The sequence below is a fragment of the Pelodiscus sinensis genome, chromosome 6 (assembly GCF_049634645.1).
Source record: "Pelodiscus sinensis isolate JC-2024 chromosome 6, ASM4963464v1, whole genome shotgun sequence".
In the NCBI taxonomy this organism is placed as follows: domain Eukaryota; kingdom Metazoa; phylum Chordata; order Testudines; family Trionychidae; genus Pelodiscus; species Pelodiscus sinensis.
The window spans coordinates 7,701,456-7,716,941 of NC_134716.1; the positions used below are offsets into that span (position 1 = coordinate 7,701,456).

Genomic DNA, 15,486 nt, shown 5'->3' on the forward strand with positions numbered 1-15,486 from the left:
TATACTGTTATAACTTTGCTTCTAAACATATCTAGTAAGTATTCCTATAAGCACTCGCTCTCACAATATATATATATATATAAATAAAATATAAATAAATAAAATTAAATGCAAATCTCCAATAAGTATTCCCAGTAGCGTGCTCTCGCTCGGTCTCTCGCGCTCTCTCTCTCTCTATATATATAAATAATTAAATGCAAATTTCCAGAATCTTGTTTTAGTCGAAGGGCTAGAAATGAAAGAGTAAAAATCTGCATTATGCCTTGATTGGGGCTAGCCAGACAGTGGTAAGGAATTAGCCATCCTTCCCAGAGGAAGCAGGTGTGATCTAGCAAGGAAAGGGCTATCTTGGCTCTAATTCAAGTTAATCACAGCCAGTGCGCTAAGCTCCACACTGAGGCAAACACGCATGGAATTTGACAAATGTCGTCATGGAAATCAGGGCCAGTTTGAAAACAATTCACCAGTAAGAAAAAGCTATATCCATGACAATCCTTAATTGCAACAAAGGATATGACCACTTCTGCTCCATGATCTGATAGTGGAGCTCAGACTCAGTAGTAGTAAAATGGAAATGAGCCTTGATTGGGGGGAGGGGGGGAGAGGGAAGAGAGAGAGAAGCTGTTTAATTCTCTTGAATTAAAAATAAGAATGTGCATTGTCTTGCTAATAAGTCAAAGCAAAGAGAAATGCAATGTTAAACTATGAGGAAGTTTCAGGCAAGAGAGTGTTTAGTAAGCAGGTGTTAAAAATGCATGGTAAAATGAGTGAGAAGTGGAAATGGATTTGAAAGAAAGGATTGGAGTCCTCCAGTTCTGCAAATCCCAGAGAAGCTGTCAACTCTGACCAGGACCTGAGGTCTCCTGTTTAGGAGTAAATACCATTCAGTCAAAGCTTTGCTCCCCACTTGGGGAGAATCTGTTTGAGTGGCATTTTAACTCCTGTTTCACACACCCTTTGCACTCTTTGGCTATGTCTACACTGGCACCCTTTTCTGGAAATGCTTAAAACGGAACAGTTTTCCATTATAAGTATTTCCAGAAAAAGCGCGTCTACATTGGCAGGATACTTTTCCGGAAAAGCGTCCGTGGCCAATGTAGACGCGCTTTTCCGCAAAAAAGCCCTGATCATCATTTTCACGATCGGGGTTTTTTTTGCGGAAAAGACTACTGTGCTGTCTACACTGGCCCTTTTCCAGAACAGTTTTTCCAGAAAAGGACTTTTGCCCAAATGGGAGCAGCATAGTTTTTCCGGAAAAACTCTGACAATTTTACAGTAGATCGTCAGTGCTTTTCCGGAAATTCAAGGGGCCAGTGTAGACAGCTGGCAAGTTATTCCGGAAAAGCGGCTGCTTTTCTGGAATAAGTGGCCCAGTGTAGACACAGCCTTTCAGTTTCTGGTCCTGAATAGTACAAAATGTAATACTGGAAAAATCTTGGTCATATGAAATGACAGCCCTATTTCCAACCCAAGACACTTAACCATAGCTTATATTTGCCTCTTGCAGGCTCTAAGAGCACAGTATTTGTGAAGAGGAAATGAACTGCAGGGAAATGTTATTTTTAAAACGTTACATACATAGGTGGATAAAACCAGACGTGCCTGACTCCAAAACAGAATAGGGTGAATACTTGCTTTTTGTGTGTGTTGATGATAAATGACTAAACTAAACCTTAGAAACAAGCATAAAACAATAGTAGGTATTTTTGTAAGTCAGAATACCAGAGACACAGGGTAGATGAGGTACTCTTTCACTGGACCAACATCTGTTGGCGAGAGAAACAAGCTTCCAAACTTCCAGGCTTTGTCTACACTGCGCATTGTTGCGCAAGAAGATATGCAAATGAGGCACAGCAATAAATATCGCCATGCCTCATTTACATAGCTAATGACCTGCCATTTTTGTGGAAGGGGCTTTTGCGCAAGGAGCAGTCTACACTGCTCCTTCTTGTGCAAAAAAACCCTCTTGCTCAGGAGCTGTTCTTCCTGAAAATAAGCGGCAGAACGGCTCCTGTGCAAGAGGGTTTTTTTGCACAAGAAGGAGCAGTGTAGACAGCTCCTTCTTGCACAAAAGCCCCTTCTGCAAAAATGGCAGCTCATTAGGTATGCAAATGAGGTGCAGTGATATTTATCACCACTCCTCATTTGCATAACTTCTTGCGCAACGATGCTCAGTGTAGACGTAGCCTCAGAGAAGAGTTTAGGAAGGAAGTTTGGGCATAGAAGTGCAGATGGGATCTCCGGCCCCTGGAAGGAGTGGTAGGTCAGGTCTCCAGATGGATAGCTTGGAGAAGAAAGCAAGCAATGCAAGAAGATGAGACGGAGCAGGAGTGGGAGCATCACATAACTGCTGCTGTTGTGATGTAACTAGAACAAACATTAAGAAGTGTAGCTTTTATACATGCCAAGTAAAGGAACAGGAGTGATATAATCTGGAGCTGAACTGAGGTTTTTTTGAGTCCCAGGGAAATGGGGGGAAACCATCTCCCAGTGCTGGAGAAAGCCTTTGGGAGAAGGTGAGCAGAACAAGTCTTAGAGGGCATTCCAGTATGAGTGAGCTGAGACCCCTGTCTTGTCCTTGAGCGCTCACAGATGCTGGATGAAGATTACAAACCTGCCCCTTCCTGCAGTTTAGCCTGTCAGGTAACTCCAAACCAAGACCAGGGACTAGAGTGGTACAAATAATGAAATAGTCCTTTAGGTGCTCCCTTTTATAGTGTAGTTGGCAGTAACTGGAGCCCCTCTTATGAGACATGTATTGGTCCATATTAAGCAGAGATTACTGCTGGCTTCTGAAGGGTTTCCCATTAAAGACAGCCAGAGAGAACATCATTGTCCAAACTGGGAGAGGTGAGAAACAGGGTAATATCTTGTTCCTGTCTTCTTCTCAGAGAGTGTGTAGACAGTGCAGGTCTATACTTAAAAGGATGCAGCAGTGCTAATGGGGCAACTTTGCTCCTTAGTTCCCCCTCTACAATCTATTATAGCCCTCCCCTGTGCGCTAATTAGGCACCATGTGATCTACCCTGAGAAATTCATTGTATTTGAAATGACCAGAGTGCCGGCTCAGCTTTTCATGCCAGCACTTTGTTGCAAGGGGATTGTGTAGTTACATGTATGCTTTGGACCCTTGTGGTATAGTTAGTCTCTATGGGGGCATCTATACTGCACAACTATTTCAGGATACCAGAGGTATCCCAAAATAGCTACCTCTCATATTTTTCAAAATAACAGGCGTGCTAGTTCAGCATCCCGGTAACCCTTGTTCCATGAGAGTTAAGGGACGTACCGAAATAGTGCATTATTTTGAAATTTGGCACTGTGTAGACGGGCTGAATTTCAAAATAAGAGACGCAACAAAATCCAGAATTCATAGAGAGAAAGGAAGATCTTGTGGTCCAGGCACTGAACTAGGATTCAGGAGATCTACATTCTGTTCCTGTCTGTCACAAACCTCCTTACGAACCCATACCCAAGTTACTTAATCTCTTTACCAATGGTCCCTATAGTTAAAACAGGGACATTTCATTTTTCACTTCTCTGTTAATATATTAAGCTCTTCCAGGCAGGAACCATCTCTTACTAGGTGCGTGTATGGCACCTAGTGCAATAGACAGTCACCTTGGGTGAGGCCCCCAGGTGCTACTGTAATAAGGCCAACCCTACCAATACACAGAACCACATGGTGCCCCACATTTTGTGCTGTCCTAAGTTCACCTAAATTCTATGGTTCCCGAGGCAGCAGTGTGTGGCATAAGGGGAAAAGCTGCTGTGGCTGCCAGCCCCATTCCCTGGACTGCCTGTTGCAGGGCTGTCCTGTGTGGGGGAGGCCCAGGACATCACCCCATCTCCACATCTGCTCCACCCCCTGTTCTTCCTGGCCCTGTTCCATACCTACCCCCATTTCCTCCCCCTCAGCTTCCTCTTACGGAGTGGTACAGCCCAGGAGGCTAATGGGGGTGTTTGGTGCTGGCAGCAGGATTGGTCACCCCCACACTCACCAGAGATGGGGGGTAGGATCAGAGCAATCCCACTGCATCACTCCATGTTCTGCCAATGCAAGGGGGGCATTCTAACCCCTCCCTTCAAACCGGAGTGGAGCAGTCCAGAGCCGTGTTGCTTTGCTTCCTCTTCCCCCCCTTCCCCATGCTGGTGAATTCAGGGGCGGGCTCCAACCCTTGTTGCCTCCCTGTCCTGTTTCTACCCCCCCCCCCCCCACACACACACAGCTCCTGCAGTCGTGAACGCCCCACCCCCACAGGGACCTGTGTAGTGCCACAAAACTTTTAGGCAGGGCCCTAGTATCAAAAATAAATTCCTAAGCAAATACAGTTGGTTAATCCCTACTAATAATAGCTAGAAAATAAATACCAGTGAGAAGCAGATTTTGATGTGGCCAACAAGCAGACAGATAACTGTGGTGGATCGCCTTCAGAATAATGAGGGAATCATTTAATGACAATATTTAGTAGGAGAATTACGCTACAACGTTAATTCGAACTAACTTAGTTCGAATTAGTTAATTCGAACTAAGCTAATTCGAACTAACTGATCTAGACTAAAAAACTAGTTCGAATTAGCGTTTTGCTAATTCAAACTAGCATGTCCACATTAAGTGGACCCTGAACCAGGCTTAAGGATGGCCGGAAGCAGTGCCGGCAGGGCATCAGAGGAGGACTTAGAGCGTGGAGCTGCTGCCTCAGGCTAGCCGAGGGCTGTGCTTAAAGGGTCCCGACCCCCACCCCAGACAGACAGTTCTCAGGGGTGCCCCGCTTGCAAAGCAGTCCTGGCTTGGAGTGCCCGGAGTACCCACACTGGGCACATCACAGCACTCGGCCATCAGACTGGCTGCACTTGCCGCAGGCTGCCATCTGGGGAGAGGGGGTAATCGGGGGGCTGCAGGAGAGTTTCCACCCCAAAAGCCCGCAAAGCCAGCCCACTCCTCCTCCCTCGTGCCCCATTCCTCCCTCACCTCCTTCCACTTACCCTTCCCTAGCCCCTTTTCTTGATGTACAAAATAAAGGACAATTGTGTTCAAAAATGGAATCTGTCTTTATTGAACAAAACTGGGGGAGACTGGGAAAAGGAGGTGGGAGAGGGGAAGAGAGGCTGGGAGAGGGGAGGGCAACTAAAATGATCAGGGGTTGGGAACAGGTCCCATATGAAGAGAGGCTAAAGAGACTGGGACTTTTCAGCTTAGAAAAGAGGAGACAGAGGGGGGACAGGATAGAGGTCTCTAAACGCAAGAATTGGGTGGAGACGGTGCATACTGAAAAGTTCTTCATTAGTTCCCATAAAGAAGGACTAGAGGACACCAAAGGAAAGGAATGGGTAGCAGGCTTCAAACTAGTAACAGAAAGTTGTTCTTCACAAAGCAAAGAGTCAACCTGTGGAACTCCTTGCTGCAGGAGGCTGTGAAGGCTACAACTAGAACAGAGTTTAAAGGGAAGTGAGATCAAGTCATGGAGGTTGGGTCCATGGAGTGGTATTAGCCAGGAGGTAGGAATGGTGTCCCTGCCCAAGGTTTGTGGAAGGCTGGAGAGGGATGGCACAAGACAAATGGCTTGGTCACTGTCTTCGATCCATCCCCTCCAGGGTCCCTAGGGTTGGCCGCTGTTGGCAGACAGGCTACTGGGCTAGATGGACCTTTGGTCTGACCCAGGATGGCCATTGTAAGCTCAGGGCTCAGGGTCGGGGGTCTCAGTGGACCCCCTTGATTTTCATGCACACCTGCTCCTGGGTGGCCAGGCTGGCAGCTCTCCTGCCCTAGACGGCCACTTTCCTGTGCCTAGTGCGGAGATCGTGGACGAGGTCCACGATGTCCGCACTAGCCCAGGCGGGTGCCCGCCTCTTGCGGTCCCGGGCAAGCTCCCGGGAGCCGCCAGACTAGTCCCAGGAAGAGGGGGAGGGCTGGGGGGCATCGGGTGGGTGGCTCGATCTGTGCCAGGTGCAGGGTCTGCTGGCTGGGTGCTGGCAGGCTTGCACCTGGCACGGGCACCGTAGCCAGCCCATGCCCCTTTAAGGGGTCCGGGGCCGGGAAGGGGGCAGACGAGTTTCCCTGGTGTTGGCCAGAGTGGCCACCAGGGAAACCTGGGGAGGGCTAGCCTCCCACTAGTTCGAATTAAGGGTCTACACAGCTCTTAATTCGAACTAGTAAATTCGAACTAGGCTTAATCCTCGTGGAATGAGGATTACCTAGTTCGAACTAAGCGCTCCGTTAGTTCAAATTACGTTCGAACTAACGGAGCGCTAGTGTAGCGCCTATGAAAGTTAGTTCGAACTAACGTCCGTTAGTTCGAACTAACTTTGCAGTGTAGACATACCCTTAGGAAATAAAATCTTGCACAAGAAGATTAGCTATAGAACACTACAGGAGAGAATCTGAGCAGTCTTCAGCCACAATAAATTGACTATTAAAGGATGGGAAGGCTGAGTAGGAGAACATAAGAACGGCCGTACTGGGTCAGACCAAAGGTCCTTCTAGCCCAGTATCCTGTCTGCTGACCATGGCCAGCACCAGGTGCCCCAGAGAGGGTGGACCGAAGACAATGGTCAAGTGATTTGTCTCCTGCCATCTCTCTCCAGCCTCTGACAAACAGAGGCCAGGGACACCATTTTATCCCCTGGCTAATAGCCTTTTATGGACCTAACCTCCAGGAAATTATCTAGCTTCTCTTTAAACTCTATTCTAGTCCTAGCCTTCACAGCCTCCTCTGGCAAGGAGTTCCACAGGTTGACTACACGTTGTGTGAAGAAGAACTTTCTTTTATTAGTTTTAAACCTGCTACCGATTAATTTCATTTGGTGTCCTCTAGTTCTTCTATTTAGGGAACTAATAAATAACTTTTCTTTATCAGACCTCTCCACACCACTCATGGTTTTATATACCTCTATCATATCCTCCGCCCCCCCCCCCCCCCGTCTCCTCTTTTCTAAACAGAAAAGTCCCAGTCCCTTTAACCTCTCCTCATATGGGACCCGTTCCAAACCCCTAATCATTTTTGTTGCCCTTTTCTGAGCCCTTTCCAAGGCCAAAATATCTTTTTTGAGATGAGGAGACCACATCTATACACAGTATTCAAGATGTGGGTGTACCATAGTTTTATACAGGGGCAGTAAGATATTCTGGGTCTTATTTTCTATCCCTTTCTTAATCATTCCTAGCATCCTACTTGCCTTTTTGACTGCCGCTGCACACTGCGTGCACACTGCGTGGAAGTTTTCAGAGAACTGTCCATGATAACTCCAAGTTCTCTTTCCTGATTTGTCGTAGCCAAATTAGCCCCCATCATACTGTACATATAGTTGGGGTTATTTTTCCTGATGTGCATTACTTTACACTTATCCACATTAAATTTCATGTGTCATTTTGTTGCCCAGTCACTCAGTTTGGTGAGATCTTCTTGGAGTCCCTCACAGTCTGCTTCTGTCTTGACTATCCTAAACAGTTTGGTATCATCTGCAAATTTTACCACCTCACGGCTTACCCCTTTCTCCAGATCATTTATGAATAAGTTGAAAAGGATTGGTCCCAGGACTGACCCTTGGGGGACACCACTAGTTACCCCTCTCCATTCTGAAAATTTACCATTTATTCCTACCCTTTGTTTCCTGTCTTTTAACCAGTTCTCAATCCAAGAAAGGACCTTCCCTCTTATCCCATGGCCATGTAATTTACACAAGAGCCTTTGGTGAGGGACCTTGTCAAAGGCTTTCTGAAAATCTAAATATACTATATCTACTGGATCCCCCTTGTCCGCATGTTTGTTAACCCTTCCACCACTCCCCCCTCCCAAATTAAACTTCTATTTAACCAAGTGTGGCAATAAAAGTCTCCTACATTAATCAAAGGTATGAATCTTTTAGGTCTGATCCATAGTTAAGTTGAAGTTTCAGGCTTTGAAAGTAAATGTATTTTTTTTTAAAAAAAGCAAATTCTTGTTCTCCCACAAGCACTGCAGAGTTAACTGCCTCACAGATCTGACTTCACTACTTACATTAAAGAAAATTCAAAGAAAGAACAAAAGACTCCAATTCTCAGCCTACAATGCTCTCCTAAAGTTGGCAGACTGTAGTAGTAATTTTAAAGCTAATATAAATATAATTAGCTACACTTTTTTCTGTATTTTTCCATCTACTGGGATTAACTTGCAGTGTCCATGGAAATAATTGCTTCAATAAACATCTTGATTTGAAACTTAATAAGTTGGATTCATTTCCATTTCTTTTGTCTTTAAGAAAGACACAGTGCTCCAGATACAAATAAAAAGAGATACAACAAAAACAGATCACTTCTGCATCTGGTGATTGAGATTTATTCCCTTGTAGTTTGCACAGCCAATGTCCATCTTCTTGCCAGCCAATTCAATAAAAAGGTTTTCCTACTGCTGTGCTGAGGATGCCTGGACAAGGCCACATGAGTCTAGGGGGAAATTAATTTTCAGGCTGTGAAGGGCCATAGCTAAGCCAATAGGAAAGAGCTTTCCCATCAGTTTAATTAGTCCACCTCACAAAGACTGTAGCTATATCAGTGGGAGACCTTTTCCTGCCAACGTAGCACTGTCTAGTGTGTGTGGGGGAAGAGAGGGTGTTATTCAGTATAACTTCTGTCACTGAGAAGTAGAAAAAAAATCCATATTCCTGAGCAATGTACTTCTAGTGCAGCACTGGGCAAATACCAGCCCATGGACTGGTTCCGGTTCACCAGGATTAGCCCTTGCCAGGCCACTGTCATTGTATTTGCCTGTGCAGGTACAGGTATTTGCAGCTCCCATTGGCCAGGAACAGGGATCCGTGGCCAATGGGAGCTGCAGGCACCCATACCTGCAGAGGCACAGGTAAATATAATGGTGGCCCGCTAGGGGCAACTGCTGCCATCTTATCACTAAGTGGGGGTGGCCAATAAAAGTGTGTAGTGATATACTAGAATTCAGTGGTTCCCAAACTTTGGCATCATGCCCCCCTTTTGATTTTTGAGAAACCCTCACGCCCCCCCTCCCAAAAGATAGCAGCAAAACTTGGGGTAGGATTGATGCATGCATATGTGGCTGGGTTGCCTCATGCCCCCACTGGAATTTCTTCATGCCCCCCAGTTTGGGAATCCATGTACTAGATCTTAGGCTCCCAGACATGAAGAGCAGCTCTGTGCAAGCTGATAGACTTGTACTAGAAAAATATTCCTTAGCTTTGCAAACCACTCATAGCCTGGTGGGGGGGGGGGGGAGAAGAGAGAGGAACAAAAACCATAGTGGAGGAGGGGACAAAACCAAAAAACTATAATCATTCCTCTCAGAACTAACTCGCTCACCCAAATTCTCTCTGTGTATTTGGACAAAGAGGTTGGCTAGCAATACCAAGTTTTACTCAATGTCTTGCCAGGAGCAGATACTCCAAATTTTGGATGGATAAGAGAAAGGCCTTTCATATTGTCATTGTCAGTCAAGCAAGCTGATTTTTAGAATTGGTTGAGGAATGAAGGGCTATCCCATTCAACATGAGAGGTAAAAGCAGGGCTGGATTCACCAGTAGGCTATAGCTAGGGTCCTTCCAACTTCATGGCCCACTTGGGACAATTTTGTGGTTATAGGATTTTTTTTTTTAAATGAAAATGTGCCTGATTTCAGCTATTTACATTTGAAATGTCATGATGTTGCAATTTTACGTGTCCGGATCCAAAAATGAGTTGAAGGTTTGCAAGTTTATTGTAGGGGAGGGTTGTAGCACTGCTACCCTTCTCTTTGTGCTACTGCTGCTGGCAGTGCTGCCTTCAGAGCTGGGCTGCTGCAGAGCAGTGGCTGCTGATTGGGAGCCCAGCGCTGAAGGCAAAATTTTCGTCAATAATGGCGTGGAATTAAGGGTGGCACTACCATACCATGCCATCCTTACTCCTACACTGCTGCTGAAGGCAGGGCAGAAGTAAGGTTGACACTACTGTGCTCCTCCTGAAAATAGTTGTGTGACACCCCTCCCACCCTGCAATTTGAGAAACACTGGTCTTCCCCATGAAATCTGTATAGTATAGGGTAAACATATACACAGAAAGTACATTTAATGGTGGGAGACCAATCTTATGGTCTGTGACATTTGTCATTGCCCTGAATTCGATAGAGCCCTAGCCGTAGGCTAAGGCCATCCTATTGCTTAGGTCAGAGGTAGATAAATACCAGCCCAAGGGCTAGATCTGGTCTGCATGCACAATTTGGGGTATGGAGCATGATCATTTTCTTGCATTACTTCATGTCAGCTTATCATTTAAGTGGTTGGTGAATTTCACGCTGAATTTCAAATTTAAAAGAAGAATCAGCTGAAACCCATTACAAGAATTATTTGTATCATAGTAATAGTTCCATTCATGGGCCATGACGCCATTGGTTTTGGTGGTGGGCAAACAAAAACCACCACTCCAGTCTCCAAGAGCGGACCTCAAATATACAATTTTCAATTCATGGTGAAACAAGTAATTAACATGGTAAGTAATTTACATTACAGAGGGCACATCACCTGTACAAGTTATGTGCAATCCAGTACGACCTAAAGGTGCAAGCTAAAATGAGGGCCCCATTTTACTAGTCACAGATACACAGAAGATCTTTTTCTGCCCAGAACAGCTCCCACCCAAGACAAAGCAGACAAACAAAAAAGGAACGTAGCAGAAGTGCAGCCCATGTTCTGCAAACAAATGTCTTGTTTAAAAAACAAACAACATTTGTTTTTTTTTATTCTGGTTTAATTAAATTCCCCTATCGTTTTAGTTATGTAGAATGTAATACAGCTGCACTAGCCACCATCCCTTTCTACACAAGTGTTGCTACGTGTAGTTAGACAGCTGTTGCTTTTAACTCTAGAGGTTGATGCATTTTGTTGTCTACTGTATACAGAATACAGTATGCTTTGGTATCCTCTGGAATGTAACAGCTATAAACAAATTTTCTTGTACCATATACTTCTCTATTCAGTGACAAATACTGCAACGTGAATATGTGGGGGGGGGGGGGGGAAATCAATGGTTTTCAAAATATTTAGAAGTGAAGGGACATGTTCTGATGTTTTCTGTTTGTGGTATAGGTTATATTATGTCAATTTAATTGTTAAGAAGTCAACATACTACAAACACACTTTAATAGCTTTGCTAATTGAAACTTTGGCTGATGTATGAATTATAATATCTTGTCATGTCCACAAAGTAATAACATTACTAACCTAGCTATTTCACAAAACATATCTGCACCTAGAGTAAGTTCTGTTGTGCTGTATGTAGCTATGAACCTAGGACTTACAAAGAAAAGTACAAACAAAAATTTCCTAATGTACACAACTGAGAGAAACTGATATACTTTGAATTTAAACTATAGATTAATAGAACATGTTAGAATTACATTCTATTAAAAATCATGAGACTAAGTTGTTTTACATTTTAGAATTAACAACCAGAAGAGCCTTTTACTAGAATTAAATAAGTGACCAGTGCTGTATTCTAACACTGGATTCTCCTAACCCAAATGTGGGAAGAGTCCTACTTTTCTGTGTCACTCAGTTATCTCTCTCATTGAGCCAAAATAGAAATGTGCACTCTATAAAGACAGAAGTTTCTATGTGCATACAGTCCTCAAAGCAGTCAAGTGCTATCTATCAATATTTAGGATGAACAGAGGCAAAACCCAAGACAAAAATAGAAAAACCTACAGGCATTCTCTCAGTCCTCAGCTAGGGTACCACTACACTGAGAAGAGGGAAGGGTGGAAAAAGGTATGCAAATTGCTCTCATTTGCATACCCCCTTCCATGGTTTTTTTTTCCCCGGAAGAGGATTTTCTGATTTGGCCCATCTACATGGAGCCAAATGTCTGGAAAAAAAAACCCTCTTTTGAAAGCCCCTGTAAACCTCATTTTACGAGGCAAAAGGGGGTTTTTGAAAGAGGGTTCCCCCCCCCCCCAACACTTGGCTCTGTGTAGGCAGGTCAAATATCAGAAAGTCCTCTTCCGGAAAAAAATGGAAGAGGGTATGCAAATGCAAGCACAATCTGCATACCTTCTTCAAAAAAAAACCCCAGCATAGCTATACCCCAACAGTGAAATCCTGGCCCCAATGAAGTCAGTGGCAACACTCATATTGATGTCAGCCAAGCCAGGACTTCAATTATTGCACAATTTTTATGTCCTATGTGGCAAGGGCCCCTCTTCCCCAAGCCACCACTGGGTAGGCCTCCTCCCCTTAGCCCCCCAAGTTAGAGGTTTTGGCAGCAGGTCTCAATGGTAGGTAGCCTGGGCCAGGTGCCCACAGGCTCCCTCTTTAGCTGCCTTTACCTAATGCTGGTCAAAATTGGTCTCTCCGGTTTCTTCCTCTCCACCACCTTCCTTTTGTCCTCTCCAGCCATCAACTGCTGAGGCGTTTAAAGGCCTTTAGACAGACAGCAGAGAAGTCAGCTGGTCCCAATTAGTCTGAGCCAGCTCCCTCCCAGCTGCATCTAAGTGGGCTGCAGCTCATCTCTCACAGGGTTTTTCCCTTTTAGGCTACCTTTTCCCCTGTCTGCAGCAGCTCCCTGGCCTGACCCGGTCACACCTACTACAGCACTTCCTCAATATTTTTTTTTTCCACAAGGTGGGGGAAAAAAGGCAAAGTTGGTTGCCTGAATACCTTTCTTCCCATTAACAGCCACATACAGACTCTCTCATCTCTGCAATCATGTATCCTGCCTGTGGCAACTCCTAGTAATAGCTTTCAAGGAAAGATTATTTTAGAACGGTATTCAAATGCATTTAATTTATCTTTTACCACAGTTTGGCATTTCAAAGTGAAGAGACCTTATCGCTATATGACCAGCCAGCTCTCTACTATTAGCAAATGCTTCTCAGACCACTATTTGCCAACCTCTGTCCTATGTAGAACAGCCTTTGCCCACTCACCATAGTACAGACAAATTTCACCTTTTAATTGCATGAAGAGGCCAAAGCTAGCACTGTAAATTATCCCACCCATGAGGACTATAGATTTGTCTTTGTGAATAGCCTACTTGTAGCTATGCAGGGAAATGCAGCTTTAAGAGAAGACACAAACAATCCAGGCTCCATGGCATTCTCACTACTGAGTTGAAGTAGGACGTCATGATCATCTCCCTTTGAAGGGGATACAGTGAACTCCTTTAATTAGAAGATACTTAATAATAAAATCCACTTGATCTGCCTGTAGTAGATATTCCTAGGTGTCTCCTAGGGAACTGATTTAAGCCTAATGTTTTCTTATTGCTCATTGATGGGGATGATTGTTCTGTTATACCAGGAATCTCTTGGATGGTCTGAGGTCTCCATATGACTCAGTTATTTCTAAATAATAGCTCCTTTAAGAGCAGCCATGGGGAAAATACCCACCCCTCAACATAGCTAACGGGACTTGTCACTGAGTAAGGATTGTATGTGCAGTCATCATTTTTCATTGGCAGCCATTAATCAGTGTATACATATAAATGCAGACATCATAGCTTTATTGTATGGAAGAAATATGAATTAAGTCTCATTGACTGCTCCTGCCTGATGGCTTGCCTTTTTCGAACCTGTTACGTGTGCTGAGCCATCCTATCGGGTTTCTCACAGTGGCACTGCACAATACCGATCTACATTCCTTAACCCCAAATAAACAGCACGGTGCCAAATCCACTATTCTGTCTAGTAAGGAATTCACTGCAGCTCTTTGGACAGATAGCAGTAATGCTCCAGAAAGCCAAGCACAAGTTAAGTCAAATACACATTTAATCAGGACAAAAAGGCATCTCTCAGGGAACCTTCTTTCACAGGTTTCTATAAATGGTGCTACCAATTACCAATAAGGATCCACAATTACTGCTCGGGAAATCTGCTGTCTTTTCAGCAGCAAGTTTTGTTCACCACTCAGCTGTTTCCTTCACACATATACACACACTTCCCATTCCAGATTAACCAGACACCTCAAGCACCTCTAAACTTAAGGGCTATAGTCACACAGCCCCACAAAGAGACACAAGCAAGACATCTCTCACCTGTTCTGTTTAGAGGACAAAAAGGCCAAACACACAACCTTCACAAAGGAACGCAAGCAAGAAAGGAATAACTCAAACACACAACTCACCAAGTCCCTTTATTTCCAAGCACAGGGTTGCAACTGATCTTCAGAAACTGCCCTGATCCCGTCTTTTTCCTTACGGCTACAGCTACGTCTACACTGGCATGATTTTCCTGAAATGCTTTTAATGGAAAAGTTTTCCGTTAAAAGCATTTTCGGAAAAGCACGTCTAGATTGGCAGAATGCTTTTCCGCAAAAGCACTTTTTGTGGAAAAGTGTCCGTGGCCAATCTAGACGTGGTTTTCCGCAAAAAAGCCCCGATCGCCATTTTCGCGATCGGGGCTTTTTTGCGGAAAACAGTACTGTGCTGTCTACACTGGCCCTTTTGCGCAAATGTCTTTCGGAAAAAGACTTTTGCCTGAACGGGAGCAGCATAGTATTTCCGGAAAAGCACTGACGATCTTACATGAGATCGTCAGTGCTTTTCCGGAAATTCAAGCGGCCAGTGTAGACAGCTGGCAAGTTTTTCCACAAAAGCAGATGATTTTGCGGAAAAACTTGCCAGTCTAGACACAGCCTAGTATGAGCAGCAACGGGCAATAACCAAATTTCCTTCCTGTCTAGAACCCTCTGTATTTCCTTTTAACTCAGACATGGAAGAAGTGATTTGAGAAGAGGAAGAGGGGGATAGCTACCCAGCTAGTATAAATCAATTGGAGCTGCATTGATCAAAGGATCTAGGCCAATTTACATCAGCTGAGCACCTGGCCCCAGGGGAATTTAAAGAAGGTAAAACATAGAAACACACTTAAAATGCCAAATTTATCCCGGATCTTCCACCTGCTGGGCTTCTACCTGGCACGGATTTGATACAAGGGATTTGTTTCAACTGGCGCACTCTCTGAGCCAAATGGTGGAGTTCCACACTAATCTACTATATATTTTAAAGAGTTTATCTGTCTGCCCATCTGTCCGAGTCCATTTGTTCAAAAACGCCTATTAAACAGTAAATGCTGGGACCACCAGATTTGGTACACAGCTTCCTCTTATCATGACTCTAAGCACGGTAAGGGTTTTGGTTGTTCCAAGAAAATGGGATGTACCTGGAATGGGATTGCTTCACGTAAACCCATACAGAAAAGGGGCAGAATCACCAGGCAAGGGAAAGGGGCTGGCTGGGGTGTGTCCGCACTCCCCCATCCAGAACTATCTCTGCCCTGAGCCTCATATCCCCAGACACTCTGTAGGAAGGGCTGCGGGGATTGAAAATCACACACATATCCCAGATTCATATGGGCACCTTGCTGGCTGTTCCCCTTCCTAAGGGAGGAGGGGAAAGTGCGTGGTTTGCTGCAGTCTACACTCTGGCTGAGGAGCACTGGAGGCAGACAGGCAGTGCACTTTGCTCTCACTCCCTGACAGGGACAAGAGCTAGAAGAGCAAGCAGCCCTGGTA

General features: G+C 44.7%; 1 long non-coding RNA gene across 1 annotated transcript in view; it reads right to left on the reverse strand.

Moving 5' to 3' along the window:
• LOC142829796 (uncharacterized) overlaps window positions 1-12,358 on the reverse strand; it is a 297,123-nt gene extending 284,765 nt beyond the window's left edge. The window contains exon 1 of the long non-coding RNA XR_012904587.1: window positions 12,303-12,358. This is a non-coding gene — a long non-coding RNA (uncharacterized LOC142829796). The remainder of the gene's footprint in view (window positions 1-12,302) is intronic.
• Window positions 12,359-15,486: the final 3,128 nt, after the last annotated feature.